Here is a 19,306-nt window from a genome sequence, read left to right on the forward strand (position 1 = left end):
GTATGGCTGTAGTTGTATGATGAGTATTTTAAACAACCGCCAAACTCTTCTCCAAAGTGACCACACAGCGTGTTTCATCCCCACCCACCAGCAATCTATAAGGGATCCAGTTTCTCCACATCTTCACCAGCATTTGGTGGTGTGCCTATTTTTAATTTTAGCCTTTCTGATAGGCATATAGTGATACATCACCGTGGTTTTAATTTGCATTTCCCTACTGGCTAAGGATGTTACAAATCTTTTCATGTGTATATTTGCGATCTGTATATCTCTTCATGTCTTCTGCCATTTTTTAATGACTGTTTTTTTATTGTCGTGTGTGTGTGTGTGTACACACACACACTACAAGCTAGTCCTTTGCTGAATATGTTTTTTGCAAATATTTTCTCCTAGTCTGTAGCTGTTATTTTTTTTAATCCTCTTAATAGAATCTTTCACACAAAAAAAATGTTTTCAATTTTGATGAAGTCCAATTTATCACTGTTTCCTTTTTAGGAAATCATAGTTTTGGTATTAGATCTAAGAAGTCTTTACATATAACCCAAAGATTTTCTCCTATGCTTTTACTAAAAGTTTTATAGTTTAACATTTCACATCTAAGTCTGGGATCCACGCTGAATTAATTTTTGTTTGAAGTTTGAGACTTTAGGTTGAGGTGCATTTATTTGTCTGCAATTGCTCCAGTATCATTTATTGAAAAGGCTCTCTTTTCTCCATTGAATTAATTTCATATTTTTGTCAAAAATTAGTTGGGTAGATTTATGTGGGTCTACTTCTGGGTTCTCTATCCCATTGCATTGATCTATATATCTACCTTCTGCCATTACCATGCACTTGCGATTACTATAGCTATATACAAAAATTTGGAATTGGGTAGAATGTTTCTTCCACTTTATTTTTCTTTTTAAAAGTCGTTTTAGCTGTTCTAGCTTCTTTGCCTTTCCACAAAGATTATTTTAAAATTTTGTGGAAAATTTTAAAATAATCTTATCTGTATCTGCAAAAAAATCTTCCTAGGATTTTGTAGGAACTGTGTTAAACCTGAATATCAGTTTGGGTGGAAATGCCAGCTTTATTATGCTGTTTTCCAATCCATGAACATCTTGTATCTGTTTAGATCTTCTCTGAAAGATTCTTTTTGATTTCCGTGCTATGTAGTTACAGTATACAAGTCCTGTACATGTTTTGTTAGATATACACCTAAGTAATTTTTTTAGCAATTGTAAATAGCATTATATTTTTAGATTTTGGTGTCCATGAATTCATTGCTAGTATGTTTGCTTGTTTGTCTGTTTATCTTGTATCCTGCAACTCTGCTGAACCTACTTATTAGTTCTAAGAGGTGTTTTACAGAGTCATTGGGATTTATGTGAACAATCAGGTCATCTGTAAATAAGGATCATTTTCTTTCTTTCTTTCTGATCTGTATTCCTTTTATTTCCTTTTCTTGCCTTATGGCACTGGCTAGAACCTCCAGCATTGTATTTATTAAGTAGTGAGAGCAAACATCCTCGCCTTGTTCCCCACCTAATGGTGGGGAAGCATCCAGTCTTTCATCATTAACGATAATGTGACAGATTTTTTTGTGGATGCCCCTGATCAGGTTGTGGACGTTCCCATTTATCCCTTTATTTTTCTATTTTTCCTTTATTTTTCTATTTATTTCCTATTTTTTAAGAATTTTTATCATGAATGCATGTTGTATATTGTTAAATACTTTTTTCTACATCAATGATATGATCGTATGAACATGGTGAATTATACTGATTGATTTTTTAATTCTGAGCCAGCTTTGCATCCTTGGCATAAAACCCTCGAGGTCATGACGTATAATTCTTTTTATATATTGAATTCTATTTGCTAATGCATCATTAAACATTTTTGCTTCTAAATTAATAGGGATAGTGGTCTGTAGTTTTCCCTTTTTTGTACTGTCTTTCTCCAGTTGTGATATCAAAGTAAGGAGTTGGGATGTGTTTTCTCCTCTTCTATTTTCTGGGATAGACTGTATGGATTGCTGTTAATTCTTTAAATGTTTAGTAGGCTTGTCCAGTGAAACCATCTAGAACTAGAGATTTCTTTCTAGGGAATTTCAAATTCAATTTCTTTAATAGTTAAATGGGTATTCATCTTTTCCATATTGAGTTTTAATAGTTTGTATTTTTTTAAGGATTGGTCCGTTTCACTTAAATTGACAAATATATGCATGTAGAGTTTTTTTGTAGAATTTTCTGATGTCTACGGAGTCTTTAGTGATAGCTCCTGTTTCATTCCTCATACGGTAATTTGTACCTTATTTTTTCTTTCCCTTTTTTTGTTAGTCAGTCTTAGAGATTTGTCAACTGTACTGACCTTTTCAATTAACTGCTCTTTGTTTCATTGATTTTCTCTATTGTTTTCCTGATTTCAGTTTCATTAATTTGTGTTCTTATCTTTATTATTTCCTTCTTTCTGTTTGTCTTGGGTTTATTTTGCTCTTCTTGTTCTAGGTTCTCAAAGTGGGAGCTTAGATTACTAATGTGAGACTTTTCTTCTTTTCTAATATACGCATTTTAGTGCTATAAATTTTCCTCTTGGCATGGCTTTAGCTTTGTGCCACAAATTTTGATGTTACATTGTCATTTTCATTCAGTGCAATGTATTTTTAAATTTCCCTTGCGATGTCCTCTTTGTTTTATGGTCCAAGAAATAGTCTACCTTGGCATATGTTCCGTGGGCAGTTGAAAAGAACGTGTATTCCATTGTTGTTCAGCGGAGTGTTCTGTAAATGATGCTCAGATCCTGTTGGTTGATGGCATCTTTGTTGATTTTCTGCCAAGTTGTTCTTCCAGTCGTCGAGTGAGGAATGTTGAAATCTTAAACTGTAATGATGGATTTGTCTGTTTCTCCTTTCAGTTCTATCAGTTTTTGCTTCACATATTCTGCAGCCCTGTTGTTCAGTGTATGTATGTTTAGGCTTGTTAGGTCTTCTTGGTGGGTTGCCCTTTTATCATTTTAGAATGTGTCTCTCTGGTAATTTTTTTTGCTCTGAAATCTACTTTATCTAATATTAACATAACCACTCCTCCATTTTTTTGCTTAATGTTTCCATGATACATCTTTTCCCCTCCCTTCTACTTTCAACTTGCTTATATCAGCATATTTGAAGTACTTCCTATAGATTGCATATACTTAGTTCATATTTTTTAATGCACTCTGCCAATCTCTTGTCTTTTAATTGGTGTATTTAGACCACTTACATTTAGGGTAATTATTGATATGTTCGAGCTTCAGTCTGACATTTTGTTTTGTGCTTGTTCTCTTTTTCCTTTTTCTGTTTTCTTTTTCCTGCTTTCTTGTGGGTTACTGGAACTTTTTATTTAGAGTTCCATTTTGATTTATCTGCAGTGTTTTTGACTGTATCTCTTTGCACAGCTCTTCTAGTGGTTGCTCTAAGTACTGCATTACAAATACAGACTAGATAAGCCTATCTATCTGTATCTATTGGCATCTATGGCTATTGTCACAGTCTACTGGTGTCATCATTTTACCAGTTCAAGAGAAGCTTATAAACAAAAATGTCCCTTTTGTTTACAATATAATTGTCTTAAAAGATTTCCTCTGTATACATTTAGAACCATATCAGACACTGTTACCATTTTTGCTTCAGGCATCAATCATTCCCATGTATCCTCTTCTGACAGCATAAGAATATATTGGCAGACAGGGGTGAAAGTCCTGACTCTCTATTATGCCTCCTCTGACCCCACCGTAGAGGACGGAGACAGGGGCTTGTCATTTCCGTCAGGTGGGGGTGGAAATCCAGACTCCTCCTATGGTCTCCACTGACACCAACAAGGGGAGGGTCTCATGACCACGTGATGGAGATGTAAGTCCCTGCTCCCTAACTCAGCCTTCTCTGACACCACCTATTGGTGTTCTGGGAGCATCCATGAGAAAAATGCAAGTCGCATGCTTGGCTTAGAGCCTGGCATGTGCTGGAGGCTGAGTCCATGCATGACAGCCATGCTGGATTGAGCTGATGGGAGAAGCCCTGATGTAATGACTGGCCCTGCCCCTCCCTGGCCCTGAGATCTTGAACAAGTCACGTTACCTCCCTGTGCTTCAGTTTCCTCAGCTCTCAGCAGGGAGAAATAATACTAACCTATGATTATGTTTGTCAGAGTTACCTGCCACACAGCTTTACTACAAACAAACACTATGATGGAGCTTGACCTTATTAAGCACTTACTGCTTACCAGGCCCAGTGTTACCAACTTGACAGGCACTAACTCAAGGAATCCTCACACTAAGCTGATGAAAAATAATACGGCTTTTTAAAATCCCCCTTTTACAGAGAAGGAAACAAACATTTGTTACATAGCAAGTGCTAACTGATACAAACTCAAAAGACCACAGAAGAGGTATTCTGCTTCGGCTCAGTAATTCCATTCTCAGAGATTTATCCTAAGGCAACAGTCCTGGTCACATGCAAAGATACAATCAATTCTCATTATTCACTGTAGCTATAGCGTATAAAGTCACCACGAACACTGAATTAACAAATACTGAATCATGGCTCCTAGAGGAAGCACAGGGTTAGGTTCCTGCAGGCCTGTGGTCACATTTTCATCAACCAATTAATATATAACCTGGTTTTGTGTGTGTTTCTGTTTAAAGACACTTTATTTAATATATACATTGATGACATATATATATATATATAAAAACATAAATATATATATTTGATTCATTAACACTGAATGCATAGCCAATAGCACTATAACTCATGTCTGAATGAAGCTAATCTAACACATACATTTTCTCCATACGGCCTTCCTGGGCTTAGGAACCCTAGACAGCACTTTATCACTATACCTGGGGGCCATGTGAAGTAGCAAAAGCATGCCAGAACACACAAATGCTAAAAATGTGGCACTCAACATACCATGAAAGGATACTTGTTCACAGTACGAGTTCAAATAAGAAGCTAGAGCATCGTCCTGTTCAACCCCAGCTGGCAATGTATGCACTGGGTGACTCAAATTTGTTACCGCTCTGTGCATAAGCACGCCCACAAATGACTACAAAGGGACTGCAAAAATGGCTCTGGAGGGTCACAAATAAATTTTAAAGATGAATTGAATTTGCAAATACGGTGTCCATGAAAAATGAGGATCCACTGTATATGTGGAAAGATGTTTAGCACACCCCCATTTGCTAGGGAAACAGACCCTAGATGGAAACAATGAGAGGAAATGGGTCAAAACATTCCATGGCAGGAACTGGACAGAATGCCCTGAATGAGGGATCTGATCAGAAAAACAGAGTGGAGTAGGCACTGGGGAGAATGCACAGCAGCCAAAAGTCACTTCCCGGAGCCCAGCCATGGCCGTCTCCTTTCTTGGGGTCTGTGGTCTCCAGTCTCCACATGTCCTGGTAACAGCTGGACAACATGAACCATGGCGTGTGGACACATCCTTTTCCCCTTGTGAAGCCTGACTATTCCCAGGCCACCGGGAGCCACAGGAGGTTTTTAAGCAGGAAAAAGAAAATAATTTTATAGAAGACTATTTGGTGCTTAACAATATGTAGAAATGTTCCGGATGTGCTGGGAGATGAAAAAGGCAGGTTGGAAAACAGCATGTCCCAGTTTTATAAAACACATGGGTACACACACACTGTAATTGAAATTATCTCTGAGTGACAGGATTCTAGTTATGGGTGAGTTTCCTTTTTACACTTCCTGTGCTGTATTTTCTACTTCTTTTGCAAAGGGCATGCAACAGTATAAAATTTGGGGGGGAAATTATCTTTTTGAAAGGGGGAGAAGGCATTCTATAAATTCAAAGTGTTCGATCCAGACCCCAGCACCTTTCACAAACTCAGCAGAACCACAGCTGGAAGAATGACCAGACAGACAACGCTCCTGTGAAGATTTTTCAAAATTTAAACATGGATCTTGGCACACAAAGTGCTCACTCATCCACATAAACCTCATTACTGAGGTAATAAACCTTGCAGCTCTGCCATCCACAGTAGCGCGGGCTGCAGCTGCCAAAGCTGAACTGGGCCCGCGCTGCCCTGGCAAATCAGATGCTCCAGCCTCACAGGGAAAGGGGAGCATCGTTCATGAGAAACAACAGTAAAGGCTTAGAACCAGGGGGGGCAATTTTGCTCCCCACCTCCCTGCAAGAAGACATCTGCCAATGTCTGGAGACATTTTTGGTTGTCACAACTAAGAAGGTGCTACTGGCATCTAGTGTGTAGACCACGGATGTTGCTTAATATCCTGCAAAACCCAGGCCAACCTCCATCCCATCCCACACCAAAAGAGGCTTAGGCCCCAGGAGTCAACTGAGAAACCCTGGCTCAGGTATAAGGAGTCTTCTTAAGTCTCAGTGGGTGAAGGGCTTCACAGGAAAGAGCTTATTTCATCCTCACAGCCATCCTAGGAGATATGGCCTATTACACGCCCATTTTACAAAAGCGGGAACTGAGGCTTTGTAGGGGGAAGGAACTTCAGATGACATAACCAGATCTTGCAGAATCAAGAATCACATCACAAGGGGAGAGTAGAGCTCAGAGTTCATGCTTAGCATGCATGAGGCCCTGGGTTCAATCCCCAGGACCTCCATTAAAAATAAACAAATTAACCTAATTATACCCCCCGTCAAAAAAAAAAGAATCACATGGCATTTCTGACTTTAGAACCTGCTGTCTCCTACCCCCTGCACACAAATTGCTGAGTTATTTTTGTTTGATTTTTATTGAAATATACATTTTTTTTGGTAGCGGGAGGTAATTATATTTATTTATTTTAATGGAGGTACTGGGAATTGAACCCAGAACCTCGTGCATGCTAGGCATGCGCCCTACCACTGAGCAATATCCTCCACCCCTTATTGAAGTATATTTGATTTACAATGTTGTGTTAGTTTCTGGTGTACAACATAGTGATTCAGTTATACATATATTTATATATACACGTATATATATTCTTTTTCATTATAGTTGATTACTACTATTTGGGATTTTTTTTTTTTAATTATGGAAACTTTCAGATAGAAACTAAAGAAATCACTCGCCCAGCCCCCATGCTCCCACTGTCCAGGGCCAGGGCCGCAGGTGGAACTTCAAGGACACCGCGCTCTCCTGCAGAATCAGGAACCCCCGAACGTGCCGACAGAAACCACACCAGACTGGGGACTTCAAGGCCACCAGAGTCCCTCAGTCAGGTGGTTTGGAGTTTGTTCACTTTCCCTTTTACAGGTTTTGATCGCAGCCTCCATCAGCGGCTGCCTTTTCCAGCAGACGAGTTGAGTGTCAGATCATCTGCTGTCTCCTCAAGGAAGTGCACCTCCTCTTCTGAGAGGCGAGAAAATGGCTTTTCCCAAAGGGAAACTGAGCTGGGAGAACGGATGCTCTGAAACACAGACGCTCCCGCCACCCAAATTGCTAGTAGCAGGAAGGAGCTATGTGTGACGTGGGCGTCTAAGTAGCTCTCCCTCCGCGTCTGCGGGATGCAAAAATTCTTCCGGGAATAGGTGGCCATAGCTTTTATTCAAACAAATGCTTTCTGGTTTCTACTTTGTGCCAGGCAGCAATAGTCCGCAGGATTCTTGCAGATGAGGCCAGACCTTCAAGGTGGGTTGGGAGAAACTGGGTTTGTAATCCAGATAGAGGCTTTTATGAGTCCCTAGTTATGTTTGAACTGAATGAACTTGCTCTTTAAGGTCCCAACTACATAAATGGATTGCAGGATGGTTTCTCCAAAATCCACACATAGCCCTGAAAATCCAAGGGAAAGAACTTGTTAAAGCATTTGTTACACTGTATTGCAATTATGTGCTTTCCTGATCATCTTTACTGGCAGAAACAGCTACCATATATGATAGGCTTCCTCTGTGCTGAGTATCCACATGCACACGTTGCCTTATTTAATCTGCACAACAACCCAGCAAGGTACAATGATTAGACCTATTCTACAGATGGAGAAACTGAGGCTTAGAGCAGAGCAAGTCTTTGATCCATAGCACACAATTGGGATTCATATATGAGTCTGTCTTCATTTCTCCAGTGAAGACACAGAGATGGCCAACGGGCACATGAAAAGATGCTCAATATCGCTAGTTATCAGAGAAATGCAAATCAAAACTACCATGAGGTATCACCTCACACTGGTCAGAATGGCCATCATCAAAAAGTCTACAAATGATAAATGCTGGAGAGGCTGTGGAGAAAAGGGAACCCTCCTGCCCTGTTGGTGGGAATGTGATTTAGCACAGCCACTATGGAAAATAGTATGGAGATTCCTTAAGAAACTAAAAATAGAGTTACCCTATGATCCAGCAATCCCACTCCTGAGCATATATCCAGAGAAAACTCTAATTTGAAAAGATAAATGCACCCCAATGTTCATATCAGCACTATATCCAATAGCCAAGACATGGAAGGAGCTTAAATGTCCACTGACAGATGACTGGATAAAGAAGATATGTTTTATATATATACAGTGGAATACTACTCAGCCATAAAAAAGAATCAAATAACACCATTTGAAGCAATATGGATGGACCTAGAGATTATCATAGTACATGAAATAAGCCAGAAAGAGAAAGAAAAATACCATATGATATCACTTACATGCAGAATCTAAAAAAAATGACACAAATGAACTTATTACAAAACAGAAACAAAAAGACACAAATGAACTTATTTTATAAAACAGAAACAGACTCACAGACATAGAAAATAAACTTACTGTTACGAGGCCAGGGGCAAAGGGATGAGAAGGGATAAACTGGGAGTTCAAAATTTGCAGATACTAACTACTGTATATAAAATAGGTAAACAACAAGTTTCTTCTGTACAGCACAGGGAACTATATTCAGTATCTTGTAGTAATCTACAATGAAAACAAATGTATGTATGTATATATATATAAGTAAACATTATGGTGTACACCAGAAACTGACACAAAATTGTAAACTGACTATATTAAAAAAAACCAAACAAAACCCAAAAAACAAAAAAACAGAAACAGACTCACAGACATGGAAAACAAACTTACGGTTACTAAAAGGGGAAGGTGGGGAGGGATAAATTAGGAGTTTGGATTATCAGGTACAAACTATTATATACAAAAGAGATAAACAACAAGGTCCTACTGTATAGCACAGGGAACTATATTCACTAGCTTATAATAACCTATAATGAAAAAGAAGATGAAAAATAATGTATATAAATGTTTAACAGAACACTATGTTGAACACGAGAAACTAACACACCATTAAAAATCAACTAAACTTCAATTTGAAAAAAATGAGTCTGCCTTATTTTGTGATGTGGGCTCATTCAAGGCACTGTGGGACCCTTCACTACTGACAGTAATAAAGTCAGCAGTTGTGAACACATGTCGTGCTCTGGTTTCAGTACTAATTATTTCATAGGCATAGCTCATTTAATCCTCAAACTATTGCAAATAGATGGACACTGTTATTATCTCCTCCTTTTAATAGAGGAAACTGATGTTCAGAGAGGTGCAGAAACTTGTCCAAGGTCACACAGCTTGTAGACAGGACAGCTGGGATCTGAACGCAGTACTAACTCCATCTATGGGCTTGTTACTCCATGTGCTGCCTCCATGAACAACTTCGAGCACCAAAACCATGATTTACAGTCCTTTGAATTTTCTCAACAGTGTCTGAAATGCTAAATAAATATTTACCGAACATATTAATAATTGAAGGAACAGAGCCCTTTGGTATTTCTCCAAGTGCCCATGCAGGTTCCCCAGGTCTGGGTGTCACGTAGGGGATCTTTTGAGCACATGAGCCAGAGAAATAGAAGATGACCTGTTCATGACAACCGTTACTCTGGTTGTACGGCCTCTGATAAAACATTCCTTTGAAAGCCAGATATTTTTGCTTACATTCCTTAAAAAGCTTTTGAGAATCCAGAGAAAGAAAGAAGCAATGAGTTGACAAAAGACTGGGCTTTTTCTGCTGCCCGGCTCGGACTACGAGCTGGTTTTGCTGGGCACAGAAACAAGCTGTGAACATCTCTCCCTGGAACGGCTCACGGCCACAAATCAAAAACCAATCTGCATGTGGGACCAGCGTGGAAAGGGCTGTTGGTCACATACGGGGCTTGCCAAATACACTCTGCATCCCCAGGGCTGATAGGAACTCCTATCAAGAGGTCATTTTAGACCATCAGGTCAGTTACATGTCAAAGGAAGCACTGACCATTTGGCAATATAAAAAGGAAAGAAAAAAAACGGCATTCTCCATCATGAATCTTAGGAATGCTCTGGTCTTTGGTTCAGGATGTTAGTTATCTACAGCGGTGAAACAAATCACCCAGAACGTATTGGCTTAAAACAGCAAAATCGTTTATCATCTCTTGTGGGCTGGGAATTTGGAAGCAGCCTCACCGCATGGTTTGGGCTCAGGGCTTCTCATGAGCCTGCAATGGGATGAAAGCGAGGCCTACAGTCTGCAGAAGGCTTGCCTGAGACACCGCTCCCATTCGCAAGTTGGTCCCCCTGTGTGATTGACAAGTTGCCTGTTGGTGGGAGGCTTCAGTTCCTCCTCAAGTCTGTTTGAGTGTGGCCGTTGGCGTCCCCAGATTGAGAGATACCAGAGACCAAGACAGAGGCTGCAATGCCTTTTATAATTCAACCCTGAAAGTCACACACTGTCACATCCGCCCAATCAGGGCCAGCCCTAATTCATTATAGAAGGTAATATAAATAAGGGTGTGAGTATTAGGAGGTGAGGATCGCTGGGGGCTCCCTTGGAGCCAGGCTACCATTTCTGCGAATCAGGGCTAAGAAAAGACAGCAGGTGCTACAAATGCTACAGGCACAAAGATGTTGTTAACAACAGTACGAAACTGGGAACCACCTGTGCATCCTTCTGTGTGAGATTGGCTGAGTCAACTCCAGCAGCACCACACAACGGAACGATTATATACACATGAAGATGCCCTGAGAAAAACTGGGAAGACAGTTTTTGAGCAAAGGTTACTTCTGGGGGCAGGCACGTGATTGAGTAGTATGGGTAGAAAATTGAGGTTCATGGTGCCCCAGTGTGAGATTGAATGAAGGAGGAAGGAAGCTGGCGCTTCTTTGATAAACCCATCCTACTGGGTTCTTTCTTCTCAACATCCCAGAAAACTGAAACTGAGCACTTTGGTTCCCAAGTGCCCGGGTGGCTGCGACATCCCCTTCACTGGCTATCTTTCCAAACAGAGGCTCAGCAGCCAGCTCGCAGTAGTAGACTGACTGCTCAGCTAAATGTCAGGGGTCAACTAAGTCTCTACACCTGCTCTGTCACCTACACTGATTAGGACACTGAGGGTCCTCCAGGACTCAGGGCAAGGAAGGGCCACAAGACACTCCTTCTCTTGTTAATTACAAACAGATGTCAATCCCCTGTCCCCTTCCCCTCCACCACTTCAGTGGAAAATGACCAGCCATTTTTCTTGACCCCCTCCACCCCAACACATTAATCATCCAGGGATTGCAAAGAAAACCAGACAGATTCTGGAAGAAATCTATGGCCCCACTGTCCTTTCCCTAAGGCTCCTGGATCTCAAAAAGCTTTTAGTGGATGCAAATACAGGTTTCTCCCAGTGTCCCTGCAGATCAAACCGAGTGCTGTCCCAGAGCCTGGGACAATGACATCCCTAAGGGAGAAGAGGCTGACAGGGTTGGAGAGTTGGATGACAGCTCTTCCTCCGCCTCAGTCTGCGAGCCAGGGGTGACAGGGAGAAAGAAGTCCTCCTGCTATAATCTGAACACAGATGAAGCAGCTTGGCAGTTGAGTACAGGTTTTGGCAACAAATAGACCCCGTTTTGATTTCCATCTCTGCCAAAGACGTGCTGTGTGACCTCAGGCAAGTCACTGTCTCTCTGTGCCTCTCTTTCCTCACCTTCAAAAGGGTAGCATAATAGGACCTACTTCTCATAGGGGTGGGCTGTGAGGTTTAATGAGATCACATTTAAACGCTTACCGAAGTGTAGGGCCCACAATGAGAAAATGGTGACCGGTGTCAGGTTTATACCACGGCAGTGCACAGGACACCATATTCGCCACGGGGTGACGACAGGACACGAGTGTAGTAAGTTTGGAAATAACCAGCAGTAAAAGAGCGGCAGCCCTTGCTCTTTCTGGCTAAAGTATCCCCTCTTGGGAATTGTGGTCCTTGTTTATCACTTTTGTGGTTCGTTTACCCCCAAAGGAGGAAGAGTGTCGGGGCCGCACCCTGTAGCCAGAACCAGAAGAAATGGATTGACTACCAGACCCTGCTGGTCTAGACGGGGCCTCTGTGTGGAATTAGGAGAAGGTGCCCAGGGTGACCGGTGCTCACCGTTTGGGGTCAGAGGGTTCTGCCTTCTTCCTGTCGCACCCTGGGACTAGCGGGTCCTCCCTGGGGGAATCAGAGGCTGAGAGGCTTCCCGGTGTCCCCTGCGGGACACACTGGGGGCCGCGCATCAGGTGCTCTGGGAGGCACAGGCAGCTCGCACGCCCCGCAGGTCTGCGCACGAAGGGCGGGGCCAGTCCCGGGAGTCCAGGGAAGGAGGCCGGGTGGGCGCCTGCGTGGGCCTGGGCGGAGCTGCGTGGGCCACACCCCATGGGTGGGGCGGCGGGGCAGCGCTCCGCCCCCACCTCCTCCCAACCCCCGCCCCGCCCCGCCCCCTGGGGCTGTGGCAGCCTTCTGGGCACCCATTTGCCCATTTGCCACCCTTGGGAGGCTTCTGGGACCCCGGCAGGAGGATGGTAAGGGTGACAGGGCTTCCTGCTCCCCATATTTTGGTAGCTTCTAACACCCCAACCCGCGACCCTGCTGATATGTCTCCCCACAAACTCTCTTCCCAGGGTGGGAAGGCGACTGAACTCCGCAAACCACAGAACTCGGTGTCCGTCGATTGTCCTCTGTTCTTTCCTTTCTTCAACAAACAGATCTGGGACTGGGGTCAAGGCCCTTCCTCCCACCACCGTGTGCTTTGAGTGAGTGACTGCGCCTCTCTAAGGCTCAGTCCTCATCTGTAAAATGGGGATGACAATAATAGTGCTTTCATAACTTTTTCTGGATTTAATGAGAAAACAAGTAGGGCCCTCAGCAAGGGAGGCTGTTACTGTTGATGCTGTCCTCCACCCTGCCCAGCTCACCCCCTCAGCCCAGGGGTACCCTGCCTGGTCTACCCAGAGACGCAGCCCTGCTGGTTATCTGGGGGTCGAGCAGGGAAAATGGCTAAGGCCAGAGCTGCAACCAGCAAGATATAGGCTCTGGGACCTTGGACAAGTCATTGGCCCTCTCTGGGCCTCAGTTTCCCCATCTGGGGGGAAGCAAAGGAGGCTCAGAGAGGTGGGGTGACGTGTCCACAGTCACACAGCTAGGAGCAGGGATGCTGGGCTTGAAGCCCCATTCTCCTGTCTGAGGAGCCTGGGCCCCTGGGAAAGCTGGGCTTCGGAGGGGCTTCTGCTCCCCCTCCAACACCCCCACCCACCTCCTTCCCAGCCTCCACTGAGACATGCTCCTTGGAGGAGCAGCTGCCACCCCGCCACCTCCGGGCTCAGCACAAAGGCAGTGGCAGGGCCAGTGCTCTGTCTCCACCTCTTCGGGAAGTGAGATGGAAAAACACAGGAGGGTCGGCCTGGGAGGGGAGGGCATCCAGGAGCTGACGCTGGCTCTCTGGGTCTGTAGCCCAACAGAACTGAGATGAGATTCAGTTCCTTCAGCCATCCAAGCACCTACTGTGTGCCCGGCACTGAGTGGGGTCTCAGGAGCGGGTGGCAGAAGTGGGAGCCGTCCCTGCCATCCTCATCACACTAGCCCCTGTATAGGGGGACTTACTATAGGAAACTTACTACGTCCCTTCAGTCTCACCACAGCTGAGCTGTGGGCGCTGTTATCATTCCCAAGACATATATCTGGAAAATGAGGTCCAGAGAAGGAGAGTGATTTGTCCGAGGTCACACAGCTGGTCTGTTTTGGAGCTGCAATTTGAACCCTTGCAGCCTGATTTCGGGCCCAAACTGTCTCTCTATAGTACTGTTTATTGAGCATCTCCTATGTGCAGTCATTGTAGGTCATCTCTAACCCTCCCCACAGAGGGAAACAGAGGCTCAGAGAGGTTAGGTAACTGCTCCAAAGTCACACAGCCAGAAAGTGGCAGAGGAATGATTCAAACTCAAGCCTGATTCTCCCAAACTTCTCCTGGCTGGAGAGGGAAAAAGAGATCAGCTCCATCATTCATTCATTTGTTTGTTTATACATTCAATAGATATTTACTGAGCACCTACAATGTCAGGTGCAGGCACAGGAAGGACCACAATTAACGTGCCCCAGGCCCTGCCCTCTGGGGTTCATGGTCTCGAGCATGCCCATGGGGTACCCAGACTGATGCCATCTCTTCCAGAATTGGTGCTGGAGGAGGTGCTGCCAAGGAGGGCTTCCTGGAATTGGCTCTGGAGTTGTGTCTACCACCTGGCCCAAAAGTCATCTAACTTCTGAGTCTCTTCCACTGGAAAATGGTGATAACAAAGCCCACCTTGTCCCATGTGGCTCAAGAAATGTCACCTGTTAGCACTAACATTATGGTCCCCACCATGCCCCCACTGCAGGGCAGAGGAAGTAGGCAGGGAAGGGAGAGGTGCAATGCCACCAAGGTCTAGGCCCTGAGAAGGGACAGTGTCAAGACCCTGGGAGCCTGGGGACACAGAGCAAACCAATGAAAAGAATCCCCAAAGGCAGGGAGTGGTTACAGGGAATCTAGGGCCAGGTCTGTGACCTCAGCTGGACCCCTGGGGTCTCCAGCTGGACTGAGGTCAGGGCTGGGGGCCTATGGTCTGAGGAGAGGAAAGGACCCTGGGAGATGTTCAAGAACTAAGAGAGGCAGCAAAGGGTGGGGCATTGTGGGGGGGGTGTGTGTAAGATTCTGGGCTTAAAGCTCTAGTGTCGGTGGGACCCGGGTTCACATCCGTCGGGCACTCATTATGTGACCTTTGCCAGGTGGTGTCAACTCTCAGCCTCTGTTTCCTCCTCTAGAAAATGTGTTTCTGATACCTGCACGGCCAGATGGAATCAGACCATTTTAACGATTGTTTTATTTAAACACGTGTACAGCACGTGCCGTGGGTCAGGCGCTGTTCCCCGCACTGCGTGCCTGTGTGTTTTTAATGAGAGGTACGCAGCACAGCGCTGGCTCTGATGCCACGAGTGCAGCTATTGTCACCCTGCTACATCATGTGATCGTGCTACAATGACGGTGGTGGTTTACTTTCTAATGGGGCGGAGCAGGGGGGTGGTGACAACACTAACGACCAGGAAAGCGAATTCCATTGCGGGAACCGGCTGGGGCGGAGAGCGGCTCTGGGAGCCCGGCTGTGAGCTAGACCAGGATGAGAATTCAGGACCGCCCAGTCCTGCCAGGGCTGTTCTCCAGGCCCTCCAGGACGAAAGTCAAGAATTGGGAACGCCTCCCTCTGGGAAATCTGTCCTGGAAGGCCAGCTTGCATGTGTGCGTGTGTGTGCCTGCATTTGGGTGTGCGTTCGTGCATGTGTGTCTGTGTGTGTGACTGTGTGTGTGGAGGGATGCCCAGCCTCTGGCCCCAGCGTCTGTTGTGGCAGATGTTTGGCTGTGCCATGGCAACGCCAGCACAGGACGTGCCTCTGGGTTGCAGCAGGGACAAGCCCACGCTCACAGGCCGCCCACACCGTTCCCCTCCCCAAAGACTTGTTGGGAAGAACCACTTAGGTCCAGGTCGGGGACAAATGGTGTTTGTACCAGGAGAAGGCAGAGCCAGTGTCCTCCGAGGGGTCAACGGCAGGGGAGGAGGGCGGGGGATGCATGTGCACATCCTGCCAAGCCCCTCCTCCAGGGAGCTTGCGTCCCTCTGCCCTCCCGAGGATGCTGCGGAAGCGGCGTGGGAAGAGGAGCTGCCCGTCAACAGGGCTGGTCTGTAGGCGACCGATCACTGTCTTTCCCACGATTACAGCGGCTACCCAGGGAGGGAGTACTTTGCACCAGGACCTGTGCTAAGTGTTTCACACAGCAAATAACATCTACACCCAGCAGATAACATCACTTTTTGCTTATGACACAGTGCTAACCTGTATAACAGCACTATGAGGTCACTCCTATTTCTCCGATGAGAAAAGGGAGGCACAGAGAGGTTAAGTCACTGCTCCGGGAGTCACAGAGTGGGTAAGTTAGGGCGCAAGACCCTGGGCTGTCTTGCTCCAAAGCGTGGTGACACCGCCAGGACTGGCTGCATAATTGGCAGGGCCCAGTGGGAAATGAAAAGGCCTGGCCCTCCTTAGAGAAGTAAAGACTGCGACAGCAGAGCATCAGACCGATCGCAGGGCGCTTTAAGGTGCAGAGTCCCGTGCAGCTGCCCGTGAAGCCAGCCCCCGCGGGCTCAGAGGCTGGGCACAGGCAGCCCAGAGATGCTCGCGGACCAGGATGGCGAGCCCCGCCTGCACCCCTGAGGTGCAGCGATCTGAGAGTAATCTCTGTTCCAGGGAGTCCCTGTTACCCCAACAGAGGGGAGAAGAGACACCACTTGCCCCAAATACTGTGCTGAATTCCCTAGAATCACAAGCCTGGGGAGCTTGGGGTGCAGATTTTCGTTCCATACAAAGTATCTTTTTATTAAATCTTTACATTTTCCTTTTTAGGTATAAAAGTAACAGTCCCGCTGCAGAGATTTTGGAATAGACGAAAGGAAAAAACATCCACCTCGATTCCCACTCACCTAACCTCATTGCCGTTGGCAGGTGCTGTGTTTCCTTCCTGACTTTCACAGATGGGCTTTCTGCCAGGCCCCCCAGGGGTGAACCAGATGGGCTCCTTTGTCCCCAGGGGCTGGCACGAGGCAGGAGCATCATGAATGGGGGAGGATGCCGAATGGATGGATGTTATAAAGGCTTCTGGTCTGGATGAACTTTCAGATGCTCCTGGACTCTAAAAACCCAGGATTCGTTGATTCATGTGTAGCAAATGCCTGGTGTTGACCTGGGGTTCAGTCCAGTGTGCCAAGCCCAGTGTGCTGGGGCCCCGGAGGTGACTGAGACACGTCCCTGTCCTGGAAGAACATGATTTAGGCAGTCATGGCTGTCCCCAAACTTTCCAAGACTTGGTGAATGAAATTTGGGACTCATTTTTCACAGTATAAATTTCATTCATTTACTTTCATCCAATATTTATTGAGGGACTACTATGAGCTAAGCTCTCCACAAAGTAAGGGCTATCTTCTTTGGGGAGAAGATGGTGGGGTAGAAAGTGTATGAATTTGGAGTCAGGCACCCCAGGCTTCTGTCCCTTCCTGGCTGTGTGATCCTGACCTGGGTGACCTAACCTCTCTGAGCTTCCACCTCTTCATTTGTAAAACAAGGTCACATCTGCCTAAGGATCAATGCAGTAATATACATGAAACACTCAAGTAGTAAATGCTCAGTGTAGTTTACCGTCTCCCCTCCCTGCCCTCCATCCCTCCTACCAGTATCAAGTTAACACCCACCACTGACTCAGCAAGGACGCTGGTGCCAGGCAGAAGAGGTTGACACACATTATCAGCTAATTCTCAAATTATTGGCCCCATGAGGTAGGTAGCGCTGTCCTTGTGATATCCAATATCAAAACCAGAGGGAGCTCTGCACCTCCAACTGCTCCTGGGAGAATCTGTCTCTAAGCATCAGATTCCCGTGCATCCTTTTCTGTGCTAGGAGTTCTGCTCATGCAAATGCTGACGCTTTACTTGCTGAAACAGTTTCCAAAGAAAGGAATTACAGGCTGAAATGGGACCCTTTGCAGGATGCATGAGCGATTTCCCTTTAAAGGCAAAATATAGTGAATTCGATTTGGAGGAGGGAAACACACCTTGTGCTGCCCAGACAGGCTTTGGAGCACGAAGTGGGTCAGATTTCCCAGGAGCTGGAGGCTTCATTTCTGACTTGAATATCTTCTTGCTGGTACCTAAAGGGAGATCAGATGCAACTTCAGCTTGCTCCTTTCCAATTCTGGAATGGGGGGGGGGCATCTCAGAAGGCATCAGGTGGGGAAGAAGCAGTACCTCTCAGCTTCACCACTTTTTAGATGTAACCTTGAGCAAACGGCTTACACTCTGCAAGGCCTGATTCTTCAACTGTAAACTGAGGACTACGTCAACAGGGCCTTTGGAGGATTCAAGGGGATTCTTTAAAGTGCTGGGTACAAGGAAGGATCAATAGTTCTGCTCCCTCATGTCGGGGCACAGGGATGGGTGGGCAGGGTTTCCTGGGTGGGGCTCACTTGGTGCACTGTTGGTGGATATCTCTGGAAAGAGCTTCCCTACCACGAAGTGAATCCTTCTCAAAGGCCAAGTCACCCTCCAAGTTCTGCCTTCTGGAGCCTCTTCCAAGCATCTCGCCAAGAGGGCCTTGCAGCTCCTCCCCTGCAAAACCACTTCCCCTGGGGGAGGTGAGACCTGGGCTCACACTCAACCTCAGAATTGCTACTCTGAGATTGAAATCAGAAATGTGCTCCCAGGGCCAGAGTAAAAGTGTATCTGACCGGTTCTGGGAACACCCATATTCCGGTAGGGCGATGAGGGTGGGTGTTGTCTCCGGAAAGCATGTGTGGAATGTGACTGTGACTAGCAAAGGGAAAGCCTACTCACTCAATTGCATCCCATTCTTATTTCGATGGTTTCTAAACCCAGGCCAGGCCATCAGAATTCCCAGGGAATCCACGGGAAAGAGCCTCAGGCTCTGATTCACCTTTGGAGCCTGAAGACAATCTGTCAGGTGTGTCTCCAGCCTTGCCAAGGAAGTGTCCCGAACCATGACCCACAGTTCCAGAAACATCTTAGACAGAGGGCTGCATTACAGCCTGAGAGCACCAACCGTCAGAATCACCCCGCTAACCTTTTGCTTCCATTTTCTACTGAATAAGCAATTCCTAACCCTGATTTGGCTTCTCGTGTAGATTTTCCTAGAAGGATTCAGTGTGCTAATTGGCAAATGAGAGTAATCTGCTCTGCTTGACAGTTATAACTCTGGTTGCATTTCGGTTTATTCACCAGTCTCCACCTGGGAGTCCAGGGGAGGGGCAGGGCTAGTCGAGGTGAATTAAATGAAGTATTTTCCAGATTGAGGAATTTGTGGTGGACAGTCAGCGCTCGTCCACGTGGTGAGTCGACATGACCCGTCGCATCCAAAGGCGGTGAGGAGGGGCGGGGAGTCCCCATGCTCTCTGCCCCGACTATACACCTTGACACACAACTCACGAAACTCCAAGAAGGCAGGGTTTTCTGCTGGAAGCAGCCTGGCTTTG

This window comes from Vicugna pacos, chromosome 32, assembly GCF_048564905.1.
Source record: "Vicugna pacos chromosome 32, VicPac4, whole genome shotgun sequence".
NCBI classification, from domain to species: domain Eukaryota; kingdom Metazoa; phylum Chordata; class Mammalia; order Artiodactyla; family Camelidae; genus Vicugna; species Vicugna pacos.